This window comes from Scardinius erythrophthalmus, assembly GCF_964197995.2.
Source record: "Scardinius erythrophthalmus genome assembly, chromosome: 24".
NCBI classification, from domain to species: Eukaryota; Metazoa; Chordata; class Actinopteri; order Cypriniformes; family Leuciscidae; genus Scardinius; species Scardinius erythrophthalmus.
Genome location: NC_138244.1, coordinates 30,051,576 through 30,060,485, shown reverse-complemented (window position 1 = coordinate 30,060,485; position 8,910 = coordinate 30,051,576). Strand labels below are relative to the sequence as shown.

At 37.6% G+C, this 8,910-nt stretch overlaps 1 gene segment (V, D, J or C); it reads right to left on the bottom strand.

The window, feature by feature from the left end:
- Positions 1–2,816: 2,816 nt before the first annotated feature.
- Positions 2,817–4,584, bottom strand: LOC308684650 (immunoglobulin lambda constant 7-like). The segment is given in 2 exons: positions 4,494–4,584; positions 2,817–3,133 (listed from the first exon to the last, which is right to left on the bottom strand).
- Between the last annotated feature and the right edge of the window lie 4,326 nt (positions 4,585–8,910).

Below are 8,910 nucleotides of genomic sequence, written 5' to 3'. Positions count from 1 at the left end.
CTGACGGAGCCGGATAGCGTTACCAAATCCTCCGGTAACAAATCCTGTTCAAATAGGCTATATGGGACATTCTACAGAATTGGTTCATAGTTAGAGTTGGAAACATCTTGGAAAAAAATGTTTATTTTTCCAAAATAAAATTATACACGCAAATTGTATAATATCCAAGGTAAACATTTCTAGTAATTGTGCAGTTAATTATCATACTGTATTTTCAGAAAGTTTTGGAATATATCATCTCCCCAAATGTGTCACTAATGAAAAAACAATAATAAATAATTTAATGAGAAGTCTTATATTGACCTATTAAGATTTCTTTACATCAACCTTGTAAATATATGTTTTGCTATTTTATTAAAAAGTGTTCACATGTAAATCAACAACACAGCAAAAACTCCAGTGTTAAATTAACTCTCCTGGGAGTTTATTTGGCTCCACAATCAAGAGTGTTAAAGTGTTAACATATGAGTGTTAAATTAACACTCAAGAGTGTTAAAGTTAATGAGCTAATTAAGTGATTCGTTGAGTGATGACTGATCAGTACTGAAGACACCTGATGTTAACAAGCAGAATCACCAAAGGAGAAAATTGTTTTAAGCCACCATTATGGTGATCAGTGTTTGCTTTAGTTGGGCTCTTGACCCTTAAAGTTTTAACTTTAGATTTTGTTTGGCTGCTGTAGCTGTGTTATAACTGCCAGATTAACAAAGAGAAAAAGTGATGAAAGACTCGTCACCAGCAGCCGTCTACCTGCTGATGTGATTTTTCATCCCATGGTTGTGCCCAGCAGGGCATTGGATGTCAACAGCTTGAGAATACTATTCAAGAATGAATCTTCAAGAGAAACTTCCATACCTGTGGAAACAGTGATTGGATGTGTGTACCACATTGATTCAGTTGTGACGATTCCCCCTAAGGAGACTGCTTCCTCTGACTTTGATGAGAGCATGATCAACTTTGGAGACTCTCATAACTCAGAACAATGAAAGAACAGATTTTTTAAGAAACTGGCTCAAAAGTCTCATGTCTTCTCAATGCACGAGTCGGACGCAGGATTAGCAAGAGGAGTAGAGCACAGAGTCCGACTTTCTGATTCCCAGCCTTTCCGTCAACGATCACGCCAGCTGGCCCCTGCAGATATCGAAGACGTGAGAAAGCACTTACAAGAACTGCTGCAGGCAGGGATCATAACAGAGACACGAAGCCCCTCTGCATCCCCAATAGTTGTAGTCGGAAAGAAGACTGGGGCTATTAGGATGTGCATAGATTACAAACTGATGAATAGCCGAACCATACCTGACCAGTATACAACACCATGCTCTGAAGCTGCACTGAATGCCTTAACAGGGAGTCAGGGGTTCCCTGTACTGGATTTGTGTTCAGACTACTACCAGATAGCTATGTCCGAAGAGGACAAAGAGAAAACGGCATTCATTTGCCCGTTAGGATTTTTCCAGTTCGAACGAATGCCTCAAGGCATTACCGGGGCTCCAGCAACCTTTCAAAAGTTAATGGAAAAGGCTGTTGGTGACAAGAACTTCTTACAAGTGCTAGTGTACCTTGGTGACGTGATAGTGTTTGGAAAAACTCTCGAGGAACACGAAGAGAGACTGCTCAAGGTCCTAGATCGTCTGGGTGAAGTTGGGCTGAAACTCTCAGTTGACAAGTGCCAGATCTGTCTGCCAAGGGCCCAGTACCTGGGGCACATCGTGTCTGCAGATGGCGTCGCCCCAGATCCAAACAAGATTGAGGCCGTCACTACATTGCCAGTGCCAACAAACCTGAAGACGTTACAATCTTTCCTAGGATTTTGCGGTTATTACCGCCGATTCATTCAGAACTATTCTGCAATTGTTGTCCAGGTTTGAGTAATGATTTATGTTTGTATTTTCCACCATCAGTGGAGTCCAGACTGAAGATACAGGAGATTATTACTGTCAGAATTTACACTACATCAACAGTAAATATGTGTTCACACAGTGTTAAAGAGTCATACAAAAATCTGTTTATGAAGAGAATGAGTCAGTGTTTCAATATGATCATTATGTTTTAGGTGTAATATATGATCCTGTCAATCAAACTGAACAGACTGCATTCAGTCACTTCTGCTGTCTGGACGGGATGCTTTCCATTTGAGACACAGAAAGTTTTACATTCTTACACAATTACTGTCACAACGGCTGATTCTTGATTTATGATCATGTATTAAAGTATATTTTAAATAACATTTTCATATACAGTATTTTTACACCATTGCCTATAAATGTAATGATTATGTAACAATTAGTGTCAGAACGGCTGATTCTTGATCTTGATCTTTTTTATGATATTTTTATAGAATAAACTTTTTAATCTCCTATAAATGTAATGATCAGTTTGTCTGCGCTGCTTCACTAAAGCAGAAGTGAAAGTGTTCCAGTCCAGATCATGTAACCAATCAGAGAGTGAGACTGAAAACCCCATTTGCATTGTCAGGGTGGAGTGATTGTGATCCTCTCAGAATAGAGCAGCTCTGTCTCCAGAGACCATGTTCAAACCCCAAGAGCTTTATTTGACATTTACTGCTACATCAACCTTCTGAAAAGCACCTGCATCTTCATCTGTTAGTTGAATGATGTTGTCAGACACAAAGTGAACTTGTTGAGAAGCTTTATTGAATGTTGCAGCAAACACAGCAGATTGAAAGATCACACACACACACACACACACTCAGTTTCAGTATTGAGTTGTAAATCACTACAGCTGCAGCACTAGACTCATGTGAATCCTGCCTGACACAGGACACTCAGATACGGCTCATCTTCAGGAGAGAAACATCAGCACTCAGAGCTCTTGTGGAACGAGACCTCATGAGGAGCTCCATCATGTGTTACTCTGCAGACGTACAGCTCTCCCTCTTCCCAGCGTGCTTTGCTGAGGGTCAGGACGCTACTGCGGCTGTAGCGGCCGTCCTGCTGGCTCTCTGCGCTGGTCAGAACCCCCTCGGTGACCTCTGACCCGTCCAGTGTCCAGCTCACCAGCGCCCCCTGTGGAGAGTAAGAGCTGAGCAGGCAGAGCAGTGCGGCTGAGTCTCCAGAGATCTGCAGAGAAGAGGGCGGCAGCAGAGACACTGAGGGCTTCACTGTGGGACCAGCTGCAGGAGACAAACACAACACATTCACACACACACACACACACACACACACACACACACACACACACACACACACACACACACACACACACACTTAACACTACAACGTAACACTTCATTTAAAGCTTTCATACATATTGTATTATAAAAGTATGTTTAATGCATTAATTATGCACTGCTATATACATTAAAATGCATGAATGATCTAATCAATAAGTGTAACAGCAGTTATAACTCTGAACATAGAGATATTCAACTCAAAATGTAACTCAATTTCAAACAGAGTTAAAACACAATTGAATCACACAGAATGAACAAAACACTGAATTATAAGCACAACATGAGCAAAAGAGATTCAGTATCATTGACTGAACTACAGAAAGCAGCAACATTTACATTCTGATGTCAAATCTCTTTTTCCCATGTATGATTTCTACAATAAAAGATGAACTAAATATGAACTCAGTGTAGAAATAAATGAAGGAAAAACAAACCTGTAATAAACTGAATAAACTCATAGTGAGACACAGTGTGGAAATATGTTTAGAGTTTTATTTTTTTATATATATATATATATATTTTGTTGTTGAAAGGAATAATGCTATTCTTATAATAATATCATAGTTTTAGATTCAATAATTATACAAAAATATCAGTAACACTTTAATTAAAGCCTTTATACATATTGCATCATAAAACGTATTTTTAATGCATTAATTATATATTGTTTTACACACTATGATGCATGTATAATCTCTTCAATAATTGTAACCAAGGTTTTAACACATTATAATATTATCTATTCATTGTTACACCTCCAAAAAATTACAATACACTAAAACTCATGACAAACAACCATTTCTAGATGTAACAAGGAATGTGCAAATATTATAAAACATTTTAACTTTGGTTACAGTTATTTATGAAAACATATGACATTATAACATACGCTATTGATACCTTTATAATGCATTATACATAAAGGCTTCAAGTAAAGTATCACCACAATATCTAATTATTATTATTATTAATAAATGTTGTTCTTTTTTCAACTGTAAAACACTTTCTGAAATTAAAATTAATATTTTTATTTAATATATAATTAAATAGACTTACATTTGATCGCCAGTTTAGTTCCTCCACCGAAAGTCCACCACAGTGATACAATCTAATGAAACGCTCGTACAAAAACCTCTATTCCACTCGAGTGAACACACACTCCAGCAGAGAGAGAGAAACAACACTTCAACACACTGATATTAGAAGATCCTCAGCTCTTCTCAACACTCACTCATTCAGATTTGACTAAATGCTTTCTGATATAACACTGTTTAAAGAAATATATTTGATGAGTTGTGACCTCTGAGGTGACCTTTGACCTCTTTGATCATGGATGATGTTGTGGAGTTTCTCATAATGATGCTTCTGTTCTTCATATGCAGATCAATCATCATGATTCACAGAAAAACCTGCAGCTTCAAATAAATGAATCAATAATTCTGAACATTTCAGATGCACATTGTTTAATATATAATGACCTGATTATGAGTCCTGATGAACTTCATGCATGTGGAAAATGTGGGAAAAATAGACATCATGATAATATTTCCCAGAGAGCAACATGTCAACATTGATTCCAAAGACCATAATGGACTTTTTTTATTATGACTCTAAATATAGTAAAACTGATTTATTTAGTTCTTGATTTCTCATTGTTAACATGCTTTTAAAGGTGTAGCACAGAACTGAACTCAGAGAAACTGCTGCGTATGACATATGTTTAAAATGATCTACATTCATGATTCTCCAGACAAAACCTAGTGTCTTATCAGCCTGACAAACATAAACAAAAATATTTCACAATTAATAAATATGTGCAATTAATCACTAAATGGTTCAATAACATTATTCTGAAAGTAAAATCTTCTATATAGAGAGTTTATGAGTTTGTTATCAGCACAAGCTGTTGTAAATCCTGCCCACTTCTTTGCATTGTCAGCACATGCTTCAGTGCTCTGAGAGTGTTTATAGTGCTGTGAGTTTAACACTTCATGACTGAGAGCAGAACACACTCTTCATCATCACACAAGACTAAACTACAGCAATGAACACAATCAACATCTTCATCTGGACTCTGAGTCTCTGCATTCAGGGTAAATATCTTGTATAAAAATTTTGCAAAATAAACAATCACATCTCATTTACAATCATATTAATGACTAAACTGTCTAATTTCAGAGATCTGGGGACAAGTGACAGTGACTCAGAATCCAGCAATAAAACCCGTCAAACAAGGAGAAACTGTTACGATCAGCTGTAAAACCAGTCAGCCGATTTCTGGCTGTAATGACTGTGTGTCTTGGTATCAGCAGAAACCTGGAGAAGCTCCTAAACTCCTGATTTATTACATAAGACGCCTTCAGTCTGGAACTCCATCTAGATTCAGTGGCAGTGGATCTGACTATGGCAGTGATTTTACTCTGACCATCAGTGGAGTCCAGACTGAAGATACAGGAGATTATTACTGTCAGAGTTATCACAGTGGTGGAGTGTTCACACAGTGATAAAGAGTCGTACAAAAACCTCTGTCAGTCAGACGTCACAGTGACTGCACTGATACAGCTGAGAGAAACTGCAGCTGCTGATGGAGGATCACAAACTACACAATATCAAACCTTTCACACACTTTATTCATTATTATGATGTACTAAGTAAACATATAATCTATATGTATCTCTTACTAAACTGGACTAAAATGTGTTGAAAATGTGGTAACACTTCAGAATACTGTTTCTTACTTCATAACTAATAAGGAATTACTAAAGGACTAATGGGTTATTCTTCATTAACTACTTCTTCACTACTGTTAACTACTAAGGAAGATGTGTTACCTAATCAGTATGTAATAGAATTTTATGATTGTGTTAAGTATCAGTTAGTTAATCAATAACTAATGAATTCTGTCATTCCTCCTGAAGAAATGAAGCTCTAGCATAAGTTCTGCCGGGAAGACTAAATTGTTACGTCACTTATTACCTTCTCATCTGTCCAATCATATTCCTATTCTTATGGTATAAAAGATTGGTACTTGCACATGTCTGAGTTTGCAGATGCTGACGCTTCAATTCACCTCCATCCTCCCCACCACCACCAGGATGAGTATTTCCCTCCATCCTCCCCAACACCACCAGGATGAGTATTTCCCTCCATCCTCCCCAACACCACCAGGATGAGTATTTCCCTCCATCCTCCCCACCATCCTCCCCAACACCACCAGGATGAGTATTTCCCTCCATCCTCCCCAACACCACCAGGATGAGTATTTCCCTCCATCCTCCCCAACACCACCAGGATGGTCCCTTCCTATACTGTACCTCTCAGGGGGTCGGCTGCGCCCCTGCCTTCGTCTTCAGGCAGGATATGCAGATCCGGACCCTCGGATTGCAAGCTACGGACGGGGGCTACGCCAAAGAACTTGATTGCTTGTTGGGCTGTTAATAAATGTTAATTGTTACAGTATTTATTCTCCCGAGTCTTTCTGGTAGAACTACCATTAATTATCTACTAATTAAGGTTCAAGAAAAATAACTAAGAAGTAACTAATGAACAGTCATAAAAACTACATTGAGTTGTGCCCTTTATTTACTAATGTTATTACAGTTTTTTCTCGATTGCTTAAACACATTTCTTGAAACTATGTCTCGTATTCTCAAAACTGTAAACACAAATCCACAACGTCTCACCCCAGGGTTGCCAACTCTCACGCATCTGGCGTGACAGTCACGCATTCAGCCTCAATCTCACGCTCTCACGCTTAACAAAGAAATCTCACGCTAAATTAGACATTCTTCTGTGCTGTATTTTTTTTCACTCGTGTGCACTAAATTTCAGAATTACTATAAACAATTCAGGCTCTTAACTACTGGATGGACCACTATTTATGGCGCAAATTAGTTAAAATCTCCCGGAATCTAGAGCGAGCACGCATGCGAGACAGAAACTGTAGCGCACGCACGGCGTACGGCAGCGTTGAGCATTGTAGCCAATCACTGACATGTCTGTTGAACGCATTGGCCAATCAGAGGAATTTAAATGAGTCGCTGTCCTGAAGATGTGTTTTGCGCGAGCTCACCGAGTTCTACACTTTCGCAAACCTGTCATTATTATTGCCTATAAACTTAAGATGCAAATAAAAGATTCACTGCAATGTATTTGATATTCTTGATGCTGTTCTGATGCGCTCCATTACGCACCGCTCTGTTTGGTGTTAGGATGACTAAAAGTTCAGCGGTCTAGCTCTTCAATGTCAGAATGATTAAAGAAGTGAACGAATGCCTGGCAAAATGTAAGTGGAAAACATTTAATATTTGACTGTTTTACAATAGAAATGTTCAACTACCGACAGTATCCGGTGACGCGAATTACTCAACTTTTTTTATTTATTTACTAAATTTTGCCTTTTTGAATTGAAAATATGCTATAATTTCTTTGATTCATTTAGAGAGAATGCATGCATAATTAAAAATAAAATGTTATTTGCAAATAGTTACAATTATTTCACTAATACAATACGCTTTTTTTTCTTTATTCCCTTAAATCGCTTTTATAATTAATTCCTTTAAATAAAAATACCCCAAAAAAATTGGGTTGGAATACCCCCCCCCCCCCCCCCCCCCCGTTGGAGAAGTCTCACTCCGAGCTAAACTCAAAAGTTGGCAACCCTGTCACCCAGATCCCCAAACATCATATTTTCAGGTTAAAATGAAGCTCTACACTCAAAACCATTCACTCTTGCTGAAAAACCAAACTTTGCCCTCAGACATCACACACAAGCCCTCACAAACACACACACTACAGCATAGTCTAACACACTGGTGCAATACATTCAAAACAACATCTCCAAAACAGTTATGTTGCTTGTGTGTAGAGTCTTGCAGTGACAGTTCAACAAATCTGACTTATGTGTCAAAACAGGGGAATAGTGTTTATAGTTTAGGGAAACAGATGTGCTTTTTGATAAATGGCGTTATGGTTTTAAATTTTTAGTTCAAAAGCCTGGTTATAGTGTTTAAGCAATCAAGAAAAACTGTAATAGAAGCAGTATTTTACGAAAATACAATTTTAACAAATACATATAAATACTGTGAGTGTGTTCTGTAGTTCTGTAACTTCAGAAAGGAACCCCACTCAAGAGCCTTGGGCATAATTAACCTCAGATTAGTTTTTATCTGTTATATACAGTACTGTGTGTGTCTGTATTCCTCAGCATAGAATGCCATTGAGTAAATTCATGTATTTGAGGCAACGACTGAAGGAAACTGAAAATATAGGGAACTTATTAGTAATTAATAAAGAATTATTAAATAATTCTGCAGGAATTAATTAGAACCTGAAACAGTACTCTAAAGTGAGTACTCATAGAGCTAATTTGCTACATTTAATTGGTGGAGAATTAATTTGGGCATGATTAAACAAAGGTTATGAGCTTGAACCACTGTCAATCTAAAAGTGTGTATTTGATCATTCCAGTCAGAATAAGACACAACGTGCGATACCGCATTAAGGTCACTAGTTGCTGGCTTGTTTAAATGCAGATAAATTATGGTTTGAATTGACATCTCTACTCTAATTGAAAGAGTCTTAACACATTTAAGCATATTTTCAAATGGTATCAGTGTAAGGTTAATATGATTTTAGCGAAGAAACCCTAATTTCAGTTTTAAAACGTAAGTCTGTTTTGACAAAAAAAATATTATTCTGCTTTGGTTGAAGATATT